We start from the raw sequence: 21574 nt of genomic DNA, 5'->3' as shown, positions 1-21574 counted from the left end.
CATATATGGATATATGTTATCCTCATCCATAATTCATTAAACAGCAAGTCATGTTCAAATATCATACCTATGCATAGATAGATAGAGAAGATAAGACCTGCCTTCCTATAGCCGGTTTAGACTCGCGCGAGCCACGAGACGAGCCGCGAGCCGCGCCACGAGACGCGAGTGTAAGCGGTGGGCTCGCGGCTCGTCTCGTGGCTCGGCTCGCGTGGAGGAGCGGTTTTTTGGGCACGAGCCAAAGGGGCTCGCGCGGGACGCGCGCTTGCGTTCACACTCGCGTTCGGCTTGTCATTCGATTATAAACCTTATGCCGTGCCGTTAGTGTTTAAAATATATTAGCTCGAATAGCTTACGAGCCATGAGACGAGCCTCGAGCCGAGCCACGAGGCGAGAGTGTAATCATTAGCTCGACGGGCTCATGCGCTCAAGGCCACTCGAGGCGAGCCACGAGACGCGCCGCGAGCCGAGAGTCTAAACCGGCTACTACAGTTCCTATCTAAAGTAGCTAACACACTATCGCACCGCACCAAGGTCATTGTGGGACGCACCCATAAGTAAGAGGGAGAAAGCGATATCTCTTTCTCCCTCTTACTTATGGGTGCGTCCCACAATGACCTTGGTGCGGTGCGGTAGTGTGTTAGCTACTTAAGTTACACATTACATATCTATTTATGGTAAAATTGGTACACGTACAGATCCGCATGTCACTCAAGTGTGTGAATTGGGCATTGCTGTATATACATCTATAGCGCAATCTCGCTCAAACACAGAAGACGCATATGAATCCGCATCAGTATATAACTGATAACCTCATATCACATTTTTTTTAATGTATGAGTAATTTCATTATCATAGTAAGGAATTAAATAACAGTGTCATTTTAACATCGTCATCATATTTTGTCATCCTTATCTTCCACCTTTGAACTGTGTAGTTCATTTTATGTAAACATAACAATATCTTATTATTATTATCTTGGCTGAAGTAACATGTTATTAATTTTGCGCAATATATATTTTTAGGGTTCCGTACCGTTAGGTATAGGATCACTCGTGCGTCTGTCTGTCTGTCTGTCCGACCATTCCCCCCTCCCCCTTATCTCCGAAACTACTGGGTCTAAAATTTTGAAAAAATGACCTACACAAAATAGAACCGTTTTTCCCCCGAAGGGTAAAAAACGGATATTTAGGTTCCTGCCGAAGCTTGAACCACATATGAGATTACACCCTTGTAACTCAGCCCTAATCTAGCGAATTCATCAACTAGTAGCGCCATCTATCGCACTACTCAAGTACTAATGTCGCCCGGTTGCCAGCGCTCGGCTGCTTGCTCTCCAGTACCATATAAGCCGGCAAGGCCCTTAGCGGTGGTTCAAGCTTCGGCAGGAACCTAAATATCCGTTTTTTACCCTTCGGGGGAAAAACGGTTCTATTTAGGTGTCCGTGCCTTCGCTTGAACCACATATGAGACGTGTTTAAACCTCTGCCGGCGCTGGCCCGGGCGTACTGTGACTAATAATATTTATATTTATGCGAAAATCACATAAGAATATGGCCTTGAAATTTATTCCATACTGATCTACTAAAGAATTGTTTGCGTCAAACCTGAACTATATTTTCCTTATTTGTAATTATCGATAGATGAGATAATCGTTAGCACTGATTGGCAACATAAGTTATGCATTGTGACTGTTAACTACTTAACTTTTTATATAAAACAAAACTGTGTGTCTATTAATTGATAAACTTTCCCTAAAATGATTATTAAAGACATAAGTAGGTACTTGTAGGTTGTACAATTTTAAGTGTAACCACTAGGGCCCGCCCCGGGTGTCACCCATTTAGGGGGGTGACACCCGACCGTGAACATCACTAGTGCCATCTATAAAAATTCGTAAAACTGTGGCAGATTGCACAACCGGCATTAAGCAAATAATATACAACGTGCCCACGAGGAGAGATTTTGACAGTATATTCCTGATCATATTTAAAGACTAAAATGTCGTATAAACTGTTTTGGAATTCGCCTAGTTTCAGTACCACCAGCCAACTAAAAAAAACTTTTTATTGTTACTTAGTGCAAAATGTTTTTTTTGATGACGATGTTGCTAATATGGGACTTAGTCAAGTGACAAGTACACTTTGCAAAAAGTAGGTTTTACAAAAAAAGTTAAAGTTCTTTTTGAGTGATAGTTTTACAAATAGCATTTATATTTTAACTACAAATAAGTACGTACAAAAAATCGAAAAAAGAAATGTTTTGCGTAATTGACGTAAACTTTTTTAGTATTTTTTCCTTCTTTTGGCCTCGAAAATGCGTGGTTAAAATCTCTCGGGTCCCTCGTGGGCACCTGGTAAGTATGTAACAATAATATGTTGGCGCCTCGTAGGTTTTTTTTAATTCGGGACCATTGTAAAGGTTTTTTTTTTAAATTATGTGATTATTTCTGTAATTAACAAAAAAAAGTTAAAATTATTTTTTGTGACAGTTTTAAAAATTATAGAATATTTACATTTTATGTACAAATACGTACAAAAAAACGAAAATAATTTTTTTTGGCGAAATTGACGTAAACTCTTTTAGTATTTTTTCCTTATTTTGGCCTCAGAAATGCGTGGTTAAAATCTCTCGAGTTCCTCGTGGGCAACTGTTATGTAACAATAATATGTTGGCGCCTCGTAGGTTTTTTATTCAGAAAGGGTTTTTTTATTATGTGATTATTTCTGTAATTGAGAAACTATGTCACTGTTTCTAATTGGGTGACTCTGGACCACTCTGGACTATTTGAAACTTTATTTTTATTGTGAAATGGGATTTTACAGAATCTCCTCCAAATCTCGCACTTGGCAAAAAAAGCTTTTAATTTTTTTTAACATAAATGCTTTGTATATCTTTCACGGGACAATGATGACTCGGACCTTTGGGAGGCGTGTGCGGAGCCCAGGCCAACACGTAGATGCCCTTTTGACACTTATGAACATACATCGGATTCTAGGGGGCAAATTGTATGACGGATAGGGATCCCGTCATACAATTTGCCCCCTAGAATCCGATGTATGCTTATGAAATGTGGGTTACACCGAGCGGATGCTGTCCTTTCCCGTGTCATAGAACGCGCGCAGAGGCAACACCCGCCAGGGGTGGATAAGTGAGAGTTCATGGAATCTAAAATGAAACAGATGGAGTAAAATTGTGAGCTATGGAATATTAAACATAAATTACTTTTACTTTTTTGAATATATATACCTATATTTATAGATTTTGGTTGAATTTTGGGGTGACACCCACAATTTCCGCCCCGGGTGCCACCCATGCTAGCTACGCCACTGGGTCAGATGTAATGAAATATGTATTTTAATGTGGAAGAATAACCAAATATTGGTATAGGTACCCACTAGAGTACGATATTGATATTATTTAGATACTAAAGGCGTATCCAGACGAGTCAATTTTCGCTAATCTGATTAAATTGTCCGATCGAATCAGGCCGTGCGGACGCAAACGCCAATTTTCCTCGCCGAATTCAACCGCCGATTATGACCGATATTAACGATAAAATGGAGTGCGGACGCAAGAATATCAATTTGTGACGCCAGTATTTTCGTTTCCTGATCAAATCGGTCGATTTGATCACCACGTCTGGAATCCACTTCATAGTTACTGACTAGGTATACCAGCTTTATTTGTACATAGCTCATTACATAAGGACAACATATTCCGAAAATGTGTTAAAAATTATAAACGTAATAAACGTAATAAACACTTATTTGTGGAAGCAATTGAAATTTATTTCGAATCGAGTACTCCTCTGCCTGAAAGTAGCGTACGAAAGTGAAGAATAATACAACACTTCATGATTTAATGTATGCGTTACTAACTAGTAACAACTCTCAACTACCTAGCAGTAGTTTCATCCTTCCTTACTGATTGGTTTTAGGTGAGGTGCTTTAAGAACAACCATATTAATTACAACCATAAATAAATACCATAAATACTAACAACCATAGTAAACCATGAGTAGCTATTTATTTCTTACATGGAACGGTAGGTTCCTACCTATTTTAAGTGTAACTATCAATGACCTTTTATTAATGTAGACGTGTGACGTTCATAGTTGACAAAATTAAAATTTTGATCTAACGATTGTGACAACTTGACACGTTACCGTCACCCATACGACTAACTCAATAGGTTCCGTAACCTATATTTAATGGCTCACGATCGTACCATATCTACCTCATTTTACTTACATTTATGGTAACTATACTGCTAAATTGACTACTCCCCACAGATAACTGACAACATGCCATTTAGGCTGGTGCCGGGTCAACCAGGCTTATATTATTTATATGCTTGTCTTGTCAGTCATGCATGCGAATGTAAAAAAATGAAAAGAATCACTGACACGCAGGTGACAATCGTATGGAATGATTCTGAATTTAAAGCGAAGTTGTCAAACTCCAGTTGTTGTGGATGACATCTCTCCATGATATTGTGTGTTGACTGAAGATACGACTACAAAGTAGAATATTTTAGAAGATTTTTTAGTCTGTGAATCATTCCAATGCCTTCACCTATAATTTTTAGGTTTGTAGTTTTAGGTCGTTTAATGTTCACTTTTCCTGGTGGCGAGCTGATTCCCAAACTGAAGATTTTATGGTTCGCGCGGTGGTAATGGATTGTACGATGCTTTATTGTTAGACTTAGCACACTTTGTAAGTTTTTAATGCTTTCCTATACCTACATACGGTCTTCTAATAAGAGTGTAAATACCTCTTGACTGACGATGGAATACTCTTTAAATAAGAGTAGAGGAGGTGGACCAGTACCATCTTTACCATAAGGGCACACGGGGCCCGTGCCCAGGGCCCCACCGTCCGGGGGCCCCGAATGACAGACAAAAGCAGTATATTTGAATACCCATAGTGAATAGAGGATCATATTAGAAAAATGTTAGTTTAATTCGCTTTCTTTACTTTCATAAAGGGCCGCAAATTCTTATGTGTCCCAGGGCCCCAGCATATTTTAAGACGGCCCTGAGGTGGACATATGCACTTTAAATTGTAGTATAACCTATTAAAACCAATTGCGAAACTTTCGTACCAGCCAGACAAATTAAAACATTATTATTATTTGTATATGGTCAGAACGAGTAAGTTCTTGGCATATATCATTGCAGTGGCACAAACCACGGGTCAAGCCTCATGTGTCATCTAATCTTAAGTCATGCGCCAGCAACGGCACGCGCGGGCGATGATGTGGCACATTTCCTGTCAAACCTTAACATGTGTGCATTCATTACCAAATATTAATTTGATTGTTTAATTTTCACTTTCCTAATCCGCATTAGGCCAGCGTGGGGACTATAGCCTAAGCCCTCTCGCGAGTGAGAGGAGGCCTGTGCCCAGCAGTGGGACGTATATAGGCCGAATTATTATTATTAAATTGTACTTTTGATTAGAAATTTTTGCAATACAAGGACGTTGTATTTTGTTTATTGACTATTGTGCAATTAAGTTGTGTATCAGTTGAATTTAGACTCTTTTCATTATCTTGAGGGAACCCTAGGGCTAATTAGGCATCATGATGTCCACAAATAAACAATTATTTGATGATCTAAGCCAGTGGTGGGCAAACTTTCTTCATGGGGGGCTAGAAAGTTTAGAAAATTTAAGTGGAGGGCCAGAATTGTAGCCAAAATTTATTTTGATTTGTGATAAATTGATAATCGTGGGCCAATGCCATATACGAATTATTTCATAGGACCGGCGGCGGGCCGGAGATGGCCCGCGGGCCGTACTTTGCCCACCACTGATCTAAGCCTTTATGCGACATATTATATTTGTCATTACCTAGATGTAATGCTGACATATGTCTACTGACATCTCATAGATACCTACTGTATTTATTAATGATGTAAGCATATAATAATGAATATATAAATATATGAATTGTAGTTGTCTTCACAACTAATGCTCTAATTCGATTAGCAGCGCATCTGCCCTATAACGGTAGGTATAAATGAAGGGTACTACACCCAGTACACCTATCCAACAACTCTACTTGATTGAATTAACGATGTTGTATAAAATTACATGCCCTACGAGACCTGTTTCAATAGTATGCTGTAAAACCTGGACTACTACGTTTCAGCTAAGCTTGTAGTACTCAGATCTGGCAATAACAGCAGAGTAAGTGTTTATTTTCAGAGTATATTGCAGTCTTTATTTGACCGGCGACCAAATTTGTAGTTGTGAGTCACTACAAGGATCATATTTCACTTAGATCTTGCGTGATTGTTTGATGATGATGAGCGTGCTAACAGTAGTATCATGCCTCTGATTCCGTTTATTTGGGAGGAGAAGGATGTCCTATTTCGGGTATTACTGTGAAAATATTACATATCTTCATTAAAGGTTGCATTTTGCCTAAACCACCGTAACTTGTAATTCTTTTACAAAATCATGTGAGTACTTCTTTATCTACAAAGGAAACCTCTCATCTGGAAAACGAAAGAAGGGTATTTCTGACCCGTGTTCTTTCAGAATCAGGTATCTGCTGTCAGTGACTGCCTATTTTGACCGAATATTTTCTAAATATTACGCATACGTATGCTGTACGTTTACATACGTTGTACGTTTGTATATATGTACATATAATGGCTTGCCCCGCAATCCACATGGTTTCAAGGATTCTGAAGTGATTTCATTTAATCTGTCTTTTTGGAAAAAAAAATTTACAATCATCGTTTAGATGCAAAGCCGTGGACCGTCGCTGTTGGTTCGACGGTTTAGTTCCCTTAGTCGGCTTCACAGGGTGGCCACTTTCTGGAAAACCGGGAAAACCGGGAAAAGTCAGGGAATTTCGCTAGTCATGGAAAAGTCAGGGAATTGTCAGGGAAATTTAATGGAGGTCAGGGAATAAAAATTGTCTCTGTATGTACATGTACATAATATAAGTACATAATAAAATAAAATAAATATATTAATTTTACCATCTGCAAACATTATTATATCTACTATAATTAGTCTAACGCATTCACTGCCAGGGGGCGTGGCCTAGGAACAAACTTGTATGACGGTGGACGCACATTTGCGTCGGGGGCAGTGAATGTCCTAACCTGTTCACTTTAAAAAACCGCAAACGATGTACAGATTAGCCGTTTGGCACACGCATACTTAAATTTTTTGACCCGCAGTTCCTAAAAATATTTCCCTTAGGAGGGGAGTGCTGAGTCATTGTTCTTTTTTGTATGGGAAAGAAAATATTTTTTTTCAGAAACCTATCGTGTGTGGTACTATATGAAAGAGCTTTTTGAGGCGATTCTAAAACTATACCACATCCTTACATTTCAGCCATTTTTTTTTAAATTTCCCGTTGGATATATGGATATTACGTATCATTTTATGATTAATATTTACCGTATCTGCAGTACAGTCTCGTAAAATAGGTACTGAAGTAGTACTGTGTCACTATGTAATAATGAAAAATAAAAAATAAAACTAAATGAAATTATTTTTAAAATTGGTTTTTTGGGGTTAGATATGAGGATATCACGTATCAGTGGTATATTGTACAAAAAAAAAATAAGCCATATCGTATCTGAAGGAGCCCAAACTAGGTATGTTTTGAAAATGATTTTTGTTTTAATTAAAAAAAAATGGCTGAATACAAATGATGTGGTATATTTTTAGAATCGCCTCAATAGCTGGTTTGTTAGTGCACACCGTTGTATGGGGACCTTGCACTTTGAGGCTATGCGCTGAAACTTGGCACAGTTAGTTCTTAGCTGGTCTTGAGTAGAGCTCCCGATACACGTGTTACACGCTGACACGGGTACCCGTGTTCTTAAGCCCGCCGGGCTTAAGAACCCGAACTACACGAACCCGCCCGGATTCGGAAACGTTTACACGGGTACCCGTGTACACGGGTACACGGATACACGAAATAACGGATCTTATTTACCCGCCGGTTCGACCCTTCACTCTCGTGTAGCGGAGATTCGTGCTATGAAGACATACGATTGAATATGTGGAAGGTTAGGAAGATTCGATTACCTACTTTGCAGTTTTACTGGATTGATTTGTAATGTCAATAATAGGTAGGTAAGTACACTTTGTTTCAATAATCATAAGATTAAAATTAACAATATCTTAGTAACCGTTTACTTCATTGACAGGTATTTCATTTTCTTCATTGATGTAGTTTTTTGATAATTAAAGTAAACCTAAATGATTATCTAATACAAAAGTAGATAGTTATGCTTACTGAAACCAGAGTTGGGCATTATTCGAATAATTTTTCATCTAAATAATTATTCGAATAAACAATTATTCGTGGTGAGATTATTTGCGAATAAACCATTCATTTAGAATTTCGAATAATAAATGAATTATTCGTTATTTTATTCGAATAAATTACACGAAGGATTTTTGTAATACACACTCAGATGGCAAATCTGAATAGGTAAGTAACTCCAGCGTATTTTAGAGCCAAGGAAAATTTTGGGAAAGGCCCCAACTGACCGTCGCCATCCATGAGGTGGGGACAAATGGGAATCATTTATATGCAGCGCCTATTTCCATTTGTTCCCCGCGGGGACAAGCGGGAATACATCCAATATTTGTCTAAAATATTATTATGTAGGGTCTACCCATATGTTCCCCACGGAGATAAATGGGTATTCACCCATTATTGGTAATTATTAGTAATATAGGAATACACCAATAATGGGTGCATTATTGGTGTATTCCCATTTGTCTCCAATTCACGTAACCTACGCCTTGCACGAGGCGGGGACAAATGGGAATGTTTTATATGCATTTTGGTGTTCCCATTTGTCCCCGATATTGATTGTGCCATTTGTCCCGGCCTCAAAAGATTTCTATGCAGCGTCTTTTCCCATAAGTTTCTCGCGGGGACAAATGGGAATACACTCTTTATTGGTGTATTCCTATTTGTTCCTGCCCTACGTGACCGCCGCCATACGTGCGGCGGAGACAAATGGGTACGATTTATACGCAGCGCCTATTCCATCAGTTCCCGACGTAGACAAATGGGAATGCATCCGAAAATTGGTATCCAATTATCCCCACCCCAATAAGGTGGGGAAAAATGGAAAATATTTTTATGCAGGGTCTTCACATATGTTCCCCGCGGAGACAAATGGGAATTCACCCATTATTGGTGTATTCCTATTTGTCCCCGATTCACGTGACCTACGCCATACATGAGACGGGGACAAATGGGAATGTTTTATAAGAATTTTGGTGTTCCCATTTGTCCCCGATATTGGTGTTCGCATTTGTCCTCGCAACAGAAGATTTCTATGCAGCGTCTTTTCCCAAATATTTCTCGCGGCGTTGACAAATAGGAATACTACCGAAAATGGTGTGTTCCCATTTGTCCCCATCCCAATAAGGAGGAAATATATAGGAAATATTTTCATACAAATTTTATCCCATCTGTACCCGGCGGGGACAAATGGAAATACATCCGAAAATCGTGTGTTCCCATTTGTCCTCACACCAATAAGGTGGGGACAAATGGGAATTATTTATATGCGGCTTCTTTTCCTATATGTTCCCCGCGGGGACAAATGGGAATACACCTATTATTGGTTATAATGGGTGCATTATTGATGTAATCCCATTTGTCCCCTATCCACGTGACCTACGCCATACTAGACATGTGCGCCGCGCCGCCGCGCCGCCGCCGCCGACGATTTTTCCACGTCATCGCCGCCGATAAATTTGACCGGCGTATAATCGGCGTATAATCGGCGTGGAAAATTTTGATACCTATCGTGTCTTATTCCATGTTGCGTAGTGAATAGATAGTGTCAGAGGTATAATTCTTAGTCATTTTATGTTCAAACAAAATTATAAAAATCAGTTTAAAGCTTCGCAATAAGCTATACTTAAGCAATTATACCTACTTATAGGAACTTAAATCACTAAGTATCATCACTAAGCTAGCAGTAAAGAAAACAAAGTAGACCTTAGTATTCCATAAGACGGGACACTTCAAAGACATTCTGTTGAGCGAATCTACCTGCCAGAGACGTTTTCTTTCGAAAACGATGACATCTTTAATCTAACATTACATTTCTGTTAAACTTCAGTTCAGACAAATGTAAAATATGTAGTTCATAATTATTTCGTAACAAATCCTAGGTGAGGCGACAGCGGCTGGGAAAAGTCAATATACATAGATTTAAGACTTAACTTATAAAGATTTTTTTTGTGTTTTATTTGTATTCCATTTACACAGTAAGTAAAAATACTGCCTAAAATGTAGCGTTTTAAAGTATCCTTTTTATTTTAATATTTAATCATACTGTTGGTAACCGTGAGGTTGGTATTGGTAATAATTGGTTGCCAAATGTCATGATGGGATATAATTTTCGGCAACAATTTAGAAAATACACATAATATGTTTTGGATAGCCTAGTAAATACTCAGAAGGCTTTAATATAGAGTTTCTACAGCCACGTTCTCATGCAGTATCAAAAATTATGCCACAACGATTTCACTCCGATCAACCCGCCGCCGCCGGTCAAAAAATCATCGGACGCCGCCGCCGATGATTTTGCCATCGGCGCACATCTCTACCGGCCATACATGAGGGACAAATGGAAATGTTTTATATGCAGCGCCTATTCCCATCTGTTCCCGGCGGGGAACAATAAGCATACACCCGTTAATGGTGTGTTCCTATTTGGCCCCGCTTCAATGAAGTGGGGATAAATGGGAAAGATTGTTGGTCTTTTCCCACATGTTCCCGAAGGAGACAAACGGGAATACCCCCATTATTGGTGTATTTCCAGTTGTTCCCGCCCACGTGACCGCCAATACATGAGGCGTATTCCCAGTTCCCACTAGGGCTTCCAAATACCGGACTTCTTTCAATACCGCTATTAATACCGAAACTGTCTTCATCAATACCGGGATCCCGGGATCCCGGTATTGACTATGAATCGCATAAATTTTTTGAGTTTTATTATAAAAAGGCTCACTGTAACACCAGATATGTATGTCTTTAGCTTAGGATATAAAACAATAATCGCCGTCTGCAATAATAGGGAATATTACGCAAAACTCTGCATAGAGGGCGTCACTAACTCAATCACATGGCCTACCGTGAAACACTTCAATCGAAAGTTCCGTTTCTACCTCTCTATCACTCTTGCTTATTCGATCGATAGAGAAACAGATAACGAAATTACGATTTTCGCGTTTCGCGGTAAGCCACCTGTAAACAAACCGCCTTGATGCATGAATGTCATAGTAAAACTTGTCAAAAAACTAGTTAAGGCGTAGTATGTATAAGATACTCTATGGTTTACTAAACAAATTAGTGCTGCACTCTGGCGGTAGAACATTGCAGTAATACTAGGGAGTATTACTGCAATGTATTATCATTTCACCCTCCAGGTTGGCAATCATTTTAACTTCACCACAATCACTTTAACCACGCCTTGTTAACTTCACCACTGTTACCAGTCACATTTTAGTTCAACCTTATTAGGTTGGCTGGTTTATTAACCAGCCAACTATATTCAAATTTGCCACTAAAAATTCGTTTGCCATACTACAATTCCTTGCTAATTAGTTTCCCATCTTAGATATAATTTTAAGGACTAACTATATTAATATCACTGATTTAAACTTTCACGATTATTAAACATTATCAAACTGCACAACGGGACTTAATCGCGTATTTAAGTTTTAAGATTTACCTCCGACGTTTCGAGGACGGCGTTGTCCCCGTGGTCTCGGAGAAGACTGGCTCAAGTTGACATCAACATCTTCTAGCCGCGCGAGTTTTTCGAACTACCCGCACTTGGTCTTGTTTATCAGTTTGAACGTTTTGCGCACTAGGGATGTCACTCTGTCGACACACAACACTAACGATATTCGATTTATCGACTGTCGATATTCGTTTCCGCTTACATTTACTAATGACTGGATTCCATGTGGATGAGATCTTAAAACCCTCGTCCCGATTAAAATTGCAATGTTTTTTGATTTCAATGGCTTCCCGCACTTTTCTACTGTAGAAATGGCGATCCGTGGAGAGGATTTTAGGGTTATGCAGCTCAATCCAGTGGTTTGGTCCTGACTCCAGCAAATGCTCAGCCACCGCAGACTTGTTGACCTGACGATTTTTGACAGCTGCGATATGTTCCTTAACTCTTTCTGCTATGGTGCGCTTGGTGGTAGTTGTGGTAGTTCCTATATCGGAGAAACTAAGCGCACCATAGCAGAAAGAGTTAAGGAACATATCGCAGCTGTCAAAAATCGTCAGGTCAACAAGTCTGCGGTGGCTGAGCATTTGCTGGAGTCAGGACCAAACCACTGGATTGAGCTGCATAACCCTAAAATCCTCTCCACGGATCGCCATTTCTACAGTAGAAAAGTGCGGGAAGCCATTGAAATCAAAAAACATTGCAATTTTAATCGGGACGAGGGTTTTAAGATCTCATCCACATGGAATCCAGTCATTAGTAAATGTAAGCGGAAACGAATATCGACAGTCGATAAATCGAATATCGTTAGTGTTGTGTGTCGACAGAGTGACATCCCTAGTGCGCAAAACGTTCAAACTGATAAACAAGACCAAGTGCGGGTAGTTCGAAAAACTCGCGCGGCTAGAAGATGTTGATGTCAACTTGAGCCAGTCTTCTCCGAGACCACGGGGACAACGCCGTCCTCGAAACGTCGGAGGTAAATCTTAAAACTTAAATACGCGATTAAGTCCCGTTGTGCAGTTTGATTATATTAATATCATATCCTGAACATCAGAATTCATTACCAAATATTTATATATGCATATGCACCGACCTTGATCCAATTAAATGATCTTGTTTCATTAAATGGGCAAGTAATATTCTTGATACAGCCGAAGTTACTCATTTTAATGGATTTTAAACGGTATAATCGGCACATTTTCCTTGTTTTTTGAAAATACCGGGATCCTGGTATTGCATTAAAAAATACCGGTATTGAAAAATGCGTTTTCACAGACGGGATCCCGGTATTTCGGGATCCCGGTATTGGAAGCCCTAGTTCCCACACCTCAAATCAACCAACCAGATAAACCGATAGAAAACATTTTCTTTTTACCATTGGGATATAAAACAGCTAAATAGTTATTTTGTAAGCTAACTATTCGACAATATTATTAGCAAATAATTTATTCGTGGGCTATTTTATTCGCGAATAATTCATTCGCCGAATAAATTATTCGCGAATGAATTGAACACGAATGATCATTCGAAAAAATTATTGAATGAATGAATTTTGCCCATCTTTGACTGAAACTACCACGAACGGAATATGCTATATTATCCTTTAGCAAAATCGCATTTTGCTCACTGTTAGCAAAGTACCCTTATTCGAGCTGCTTAGGTGAAAAATAAATTAAATTGGTACAACACATATCAATCACATTGAACATCCATATATACATTACTTCAATCTCCGCTACACGCCAAGGCCGGGTTAGGCCCGCGTGTATTTAAGGTCCGTTTCGCCGTGTACACGGGTACACGGGTACCCGGATACACGGATCTTAATTACACGTGTGTCCGACTACACGTGTAGAACGGGTCAGAAAACCGTGTACGTGTAGTTCGGAAACGGGTACCGAACACGTGTACACGAAACCCGGACACGACCGCGAGCCCTAGTCTTGAGCAGATACAGACCGGGAGACATCGAGAGCCACCTCTCATTTAGTGGGGGGAGGGAGGAAATTCAACGCTGCCGCGCTTCACTTGGAGCAACATTTCTCTAAAACTATACCTATTAGGGCATGTGATATATCCTTTTCGGATAAATTAAGGACGAGGAATCTATTTTTAGAACAAAAACAATGCACTTTCTAACAAAAAAAAGCATAAAGTAGAAAAGACTAAAAAACGTATTTTTGATTTTTTTATAATTACCATTTTTTTTAAAGCGTTGCAGGAATCTGAAATTAAAAAATATAGTCGTAAAGCTACACTTATTACGTTAAAGAAAAAATATGGTTTATTATACAAATGTTCATAAATGGGAGATAATTTTTCGGAAAATGATATATCACATGCCCTAATAGGTATAGTTTTAGAGAAATGTTGCTCCAAGTGAAGCGCGGCAGCGTCGAGCTTCCCCCCTCCCCCCCACTAAATGAGAGGTGGTTCTCGACGGCTCCCGGTCTGTATCAGCTCAAGACCAGCTAAGAATCAACTGTGCCAAGTTTCAGCGCATAGTCTCAAAATGCAAGGTATCGTGCACTAACAAACCAGCTACAAAAAGCTCCTTCATATAATAACATACACGATAGGTTTCTAAAAAAATTTTTTTTCCCATTAAAAAAATCTGACTCAGCACTCCCCTCCTAAGGGAAATTTTTTTAGGAACTGCGGGTCAAAAATTTTATTTGACCTCTAGTATGCCTGTGCCAAACGGCTAACCTGTACATCGATTTGCGGTTTTCTATGAAATTGGGGTCGTACGTCTGCCGCTAAATAGGTTAATAATAGGTAACGCTATATCCTACCACGGCGGTATAGACAAAATAAATATTGAAAAAAAAATTATCCACGCGGCTCGTAATGCTCACTCCTTGTACACGGAGGAGCTACACAAAAAGATGGAGAATTTAAGTCCAGAGGCGAAAATCAGAGCAGAAAAAAGAAAACTGCAGAAATGGTCAGAGAACTAGAAACAAAAAGGCTAAAAATTCTCGAAGGAGCTGCCAAAGAAGCTGCGTTATTGGGAAAACAGATTAGGGATGTTGCGGATGCAGATTTTTTGACATCCGCGGATGCGGATGCGGATGCAGATATTTAAAGTCTCACATCCGCGGATGCGGATGCGGATGTCAAGATTTGGTACTTAAAAAACGTCAAATATTACATTTTTAGCAATTTTTATTAAAAAAAAAACGAAGCGCTTAGTATTTGAGCAAGAATATAGGTGCGTTTTATTTAATAAACAGTAACTTGGCCGACTTTTCGGGATCTAGACGATTTCGTTATATATAATGACGAAATTACCTAGCACTTACGCCGCCGGCGCCGCCGCTAATACGTTCCTGTTACCGACTTGGTCGACATCCTCATTATGCGGATGCTCCGCATCGATTTCATGCGGATGCGGATGCAGATGCGGATGCAGATGCGGATGTTGAAAATCATGCGGATGTTCCGCGGATGCGGATGCGGATGCGAATATCCGCAACATCCCTAAAACAGATTACCAAGTTGCAATAGATTTTGTTATTATATTATATCAAAAAATTGTTTAATTACTCTTATGGTTTAGTATGTGCACTAGTGCTGCACTCTGGCGGCAGAACATTGCAGTAATAAGTACTCCCTATTATTTTTTATCGGGCTATTTCGTTCAATCATGTATCGAGTACGACCACGGTCTCTTAAATATAATGAATTTTAACTTCTTTTTTATTTTGCTTCATTAAAACAAATAGTTTTTCTTAATAAACTGCTTAAGGCGCTCTTATACTCGAGTTTTACGTTTTCAAGGGGGTGAAGCAGACGCGTGGTAGAACGGGCAGGCGGGCGCCCCGCGCGGCGCACCGCACCATTCCCGCGCAGCACGTCTACGTCCTTATTCTGACGACATCGGTATTCTGAATTGTCAGTTCCGGGATTTTTTCCGGCAATTAATATTGAACAAGATTTATTAGCAAATTCGAATTTTGATGAGTACTGAATGAAATTAGTTAAAAATGGTAGGTAAGACGGTGAGTGTAAATAATTATTAATTATATACAATATGAGTGTATACCGCGACAAACTGAGAATCTAATCAAATGATACCAAATTAATATGAGACAAAAAATAGTACTTAGACATAAAAAAATTAATAGAGCTAGACCAAGAAAATTCTGCAACGATTTTGATTGCACACGCAATGCAAGTGTTATTTTAAACGTCAAACTTCTATGAAATTATGAATAACACTTGCACTGCCTATGCTACCAAAATTGTTGCAGACTTGGTCTAACTCTAGCAGTCAATTTCGGGCAAGTAGGTAGTTAAAATAAGGAAGAATACTAGCAAAGTTAAGATAATTTGTGGGACTATTGAGTTATGCATAGCTCCAATAAGTAGATAAAATTAGCTATCTTCACAAAAAAGAATTATAACTGTAACTGTAATTACTTACCTACTATTTTTCTCAATTTTGAATTGACGAGTAAAAGTCAAGCATTTAAAGATTGTAATGACAAAAAACACTTCTACTTCGACATTCGAGTTAGTTAATAGCTCAAGAAAATAAAAAAAAATCTGCGGAAAAAAATCGTATAATTTTGAAAATTGGCACAGTTATACCTGTGGTGTCCAGATGACCATGCTTAGCGGGTGTGCTGAGGGTGTAGGGGGGAGGGGGGTAAAGGTACAGAAATAATCGATCTGAAAGAAAAAAAGTGTTTTCCCCTCTAGTTCCCCTAACTTTTTAACCATATGTCCAAAAAATATGAAAAAATCGTGAAAGTGCTTAGTATACTTTCAAGGAAAAATATAGCAAACCTGAACGCTCCAGCCGTTTTTGGGTTTTGCCACAGAATAATTAATAGTACTACCGTACAGAAAGGAAACTTGCTACAAAAACGAAGTTTGACAGCGGTTCAGGGTCGAATCATGCTGTCCCTTTGTAATATATGGCACTATCCCTTTCGGCTATTTAGGGTTGTCAAAAATCAAGTGATTATCTTATCTGTGGTCGTGCACGCAAAAGGAAGTCAAGTGGGGCCAACCCTAATAATTGCTCGGAGCAATGCTGAGCCGAGCGGAGCCGAGTTTGACCGAAGTCAGGAGTTTCGCACCCCTGGTTTTGCAATCACTCAATCAAACTATTTTGACGTACGGGTAAATGCGGAACCCATACTGATTTTGACCATTTTTTTATGTTTCATGAGCAGGTCGCTAAGCTTGCTTATTCTAAACACAAAAAATTATTTATGATGAACAATTACGAAAAAACGACGTTTTCTTAATTCGTATTTTTTTGTCTCTTTGTTAACTTCAACCTGTAGCTCCTAAAGAAATAACTGCTAGATATAAAAATCACATTTTTCTTCCTGATTTCGAGGGTGTCAATAACTCAATTTCGCAAAAATTGTCACTTATGGTTTTTTTCCTCAAGGCGGCAGAATTGTACTTACACTTATTTTCCTTAGAATGTAAATACCTAATCCAATTAAACACAAAACCATTATAGCCATTTTTCGACCACTTCCACAAAAACGCATGTAGGTATCTCGGAAACTAAAAGTGTTGAAATGGTTACCACCATACACTAAACACTCCCACATATTTGAATCCTGTATATCTATGTTTAAACATTATTCAATCTGATTAATTTTATAGCCATTTAAAATATGTTTACACAATTTATCAATCGTGACTGAATTCCGGATTGGTTAGATGGGTGTGTGCCTTTGCTGCCCAACTTGTTATAAAATGACAATATGACGGACGAATGTCTGAAATGTCACCGTATTTAAGAATTATCTTGCTTTTCTTCGTAAGTATGTTGAAAAACATTGTGTGTAGAACATATTTGCATATTTATACTGTGATTACCCATTTTATGAAACGTCCGCTAAACTAGCATAGGTCCGACGCTGACAGTGGTCACGGGCGTACTGGCGTAAGGAATGGGCGCAAGGTATTGCCGCGTAGGGTGTAATTTAGTAGGTAAAATGTTGAATTCATCAAATGATGAATGAAAAAATTAACGTATCGATAAAAGGACAAGCAATAATGAAGATTTACTTAAAAGCTATCGCCTGAAGTAAGTTTCATATACATTTTCGTCGTAGTACTTCTAACATAAGGAAATAAAGAAAGTGTTAGGCATGTTTTCAACTTAAGATTCTATCGAGAAAATAATGAGCCGTCGTGTTTCTGACAAGCAATAACATATGTAGTTCAAGGACTGAAGTTATACATACTAGAAAATAATGCATGAAATCCTTGTAAAAGTCTGTAAATATGGTGACAAAAAAGCGCTTTTTACTACACACCGCGCCTTAAGTATTAAATAACATCAATTTCAAGGACATTGGGTGTTGAAAGCCCCTTAATTTGTGTATAAAAGCGGTTTTAAGAAATTTTTTTCACGATTTTAACAAGTCTACAAAATTTTCGAATTCGACAAAAAACCATGTTTCGGTCGGACACTAGTAGTTTTGTTTCAGTTATACCCAAGATTTTTAACCGACTTCAAATAATTAGGTTTCTCAATTCGTCGCTTTTGTACCATAATACGCAAAACGTTGAAGTCTAGTACTTACTAATAAGATTAAGGTCCGTATATACGTAAAGTGTTCCCTTTAGTATTTCTCGCTGGATTATATTATATGATACATTTAATATCCAATAAATTCAGTAGTCAGAGGTACTGTTTCAATTGGTTTTCCTGAACAGCTTTTAACAAAAATGGTCAAAAATTAAATGAATTCTTGGCTAATTGTATGAACTGTTGTATGAACTGTGATAGCAAATTACAATTTATAAATACAATGAAACAGTACAAAAACGTCACCTGACGTAGGATGTGAACCCACGACTTCCGTCTAACTATGCTTACACTCTTACCAACTGAGCTATTCAGATACTACTTCTTATTATTTCCGTTTTTATATTATTTCATTGTATTGATAAATTGTAATTTGCTATCAGATAATTCTGCAAAAACTCAAAAATGTATTCCAATTATATATTTTATATTTATTACATTTAAGATTATGGTCAGGGAAAAACTTGAAAAAACGCCTGGAAAACCGGGAAAAGTCAGGGAATTTTGGTTATAGTAAAGAGTGGTCACCCTGCTTCACCTCTAATTTAATTCGTTATTTATTTACATAGCTTGGAGGGGCGCTTCATCATACATAGGTATAACGTTTACCACTAAAGAAATCGATGTTTAACCTCCTATTGATCAATCATGGGTAACAATGGGGATTGCCGTACTAAATTAACATTGTACTAGTTGGTCCTTTTAGTCATTCTTTGAAAGGACCTCCTACAAATACCGTCTGTTTCCGATAGTTATACCACTAGTACGAGTTCATGTTTGCGGTCAACGTTTTATGATGCATGATTGTTATACTAACAGCAGGTCGATTGACAACCCGCTGCTTAGATAATCTTCCAAAGTGGAGCTTATTACTTACAGCATTTGAACCTGCACCTGCACTGATTGCACAAGTTTCTACCTGACTGATATCTGATATGTAAGGAGCATTATAAATGCTTTTGTCAGTTCGATCTCTTGAACGGAATGTGATGGAAGGTAGAGTTGCTGTTTTCTACGTGTTACTCTTAGTTCAGTGGTCCCTGTTTCACAGCTACTTAGTAGACGATTTAAAGTAAGTATAGATAACAAGGCCTATTGACTTCCTTAAAACGATGTGACCCTTCAAAATTGTACATGTGTTGTCCGTTCTCAGACGAGATTGCCAGTAATTAACATCAAAATATTTTACTACAGCAACATTGCTAGAACTGGCTTTGTCTATAGATACGATTTCTAGGAACAAATCAAATTATTTTATCAAATATATTTTGATTTGTATTTTATGAAGTAGTCATATGTAAATTATTATTTATTTTTTGATATATGTATATTATTATCTATTATATTTCAGTTTTTCTTTGTCTATGTTCATAAAATCTACGAAGGGTAGACGTGCCTCTACCCTCCTTGATAAAATAAAAAAAAATCTTTGTCAATTGGCCTCTTTGATAGGCCTTGATTTGGGTCTGGCCGGTAAGAACATAGACAAGATAAAAGTCTGTAATGTCAATGCTGTCATTTAAGTCATTTAATGCAAAAATATCAATTTTCATATAAAACGATTTATTCACTTGAAATATATTTATTTACCTATTAATTTTAAAAATAAAAACTATTGATATGTACGAGCAACATATCTAAGTGCGTCTTCGCACAGACTTAGTTAAATTTAAACCGTTGTCTCTCTTCCTTCCTTGCTGTATGTATCCGGCAATGGCGACTTTATCAACAATTCTTATCCGGATTATGGAAAGCCCTAATGTGTGTGTGGAAACCGTTGTAGTAAATCAGAAACAGCGATAATTTCAAGGTAAGATATATATTAATCTTTAAATAAAAATGAGCGTGCTAATTACCAAATTCAAATATAATAATTTAATCTTACTATCCCCGTAAGTCCCGCGGACGCTATATCGCGTCCGAAATTATAATCAAAATTCAACATAGATGTAAAACCCCACATTGTTTAAGCTGGTAACCCTAGGAATTAGCGACGTTAGTAATTAGGAAGATAGATTATATTGTTTAATTTTTTGACTATTTTGTTTTAGAAAGTGAATCAGCAGATGGCTTGAGCGTGAGATAATAATATAATCCTGGGCCGTCATATGATTTCTTGGAAAAAGCTCAGAAGGGCACGTATCTGCCGCATATCCAAACTAGTTTCCCGGTGACCAAGAACGCTGCGCGGAGCTGTGAAGCAGAAAATGTCCGATAACCGGATAGATGTAATAACAACTTGTAACCATTTGCCATATCAGTGTATGTATTCATATGTATTATGAAAATATTTATATCTTAATAATACGTAACTTTTTGTTACCTTTTATATTTCACGAATTTCTGAATATAGTACCTAATCATTATCTTTTAACGTATTTTTTTACCTTTTTGTGAAATGCTAATTTAAGAGCCCAACAACGTGCACACTAGCGCCACTGCTAAATAATCGTGATTATTTAAATTTAACGACATGTATTTAAAAAAGGGGCCGCTACGGACTGTATTGTGTATTTAGGTACCTTTTGAATACATCAAACTAGATTTTATGTTGCTGGATTCGTCGATCTATGAGCTCAAAACAAAAACGGCCGTTTTAACTTTGGACGGGTAGATTGACGAATCCAATAACATAAAAACTAGTTTAATGTATTCAGCAGTGGCGCTAGTGTGCACGTTGATGGGCTCTTAAAAACCTGACCCCAACAAAAAAGAAAAAAATACAAAAAGAAATTCCCTCTCTGGGATTCGAACCCAGGACCATTAGCTTCCTGAACTGGATTACTGCCAATACCCGCTAGGCTAAACGGGTTGTCAATTCTAATTACAATGGTATCCTACCAGAGCGCTAGTAGTATAAACGAACTTTTGAAAGGGACATTTTTTTGTATGGAGTTATCGTTCTTCTCCTAGTGAGTATTATATTCTTTGATAGATAATTTCTAGACTATAGCGCAAAGATTTTTCTTTGTGACAGGCCGCTATGTTGTAGCTAATGGTCAATATTTGGAGAGGATACAGGAGATGCTTCAGTATTCCCAAAGTCACTATCCACCTGACTAGTCATTCATCATTCTAAAGAGGGGTTAAGTGCGATGATTTTCCACTCATATCATAAACCCTTTATTCTTTTCAGGTTTAGAGCTGCAGTAAAGGGCTATCTTATGTTTGCCTATGACAGAGCCGTAAATGAATTGGCATTATACGTGTATTGGTAATCCTATTCAGAAGAGAGAAAGTTTTAATCTTCT

General features: G+C 38.1%; 1 protein-coding gene across 1 annotated transcript in view; it reads left to right on the top strand.

Moving 5' to 3' along the window:
* LOC134790617 (adenosylhomocysteinase) overlaps nt 1–21574 on the top strand; it is a 30558-nt gene that overhangs the window by 1555 nt on the left and 7429 nt on the right. The gene's annotated exons all lie outside the window — the stretch shown is intronic.

This window comes from Cydia splendana, chromosome 5 (assembly GCF_910591565.1).
Source record: "Cydia splendana chromosome 5, ilCydSple1.2, whole genome shotgun sequence".
NCBI classification, from domain to species: Eukaryota; Metazoa; Arthropoda; class Insecta; order Lepidoptera; family Tortricidae; genus Cydia; species Cydia splendana.
The sequence above is the reverse complement of the archived record's forward strand: the minus strand, read 5'-3'. Positions and strand labels throughout refer to the sequence as shown.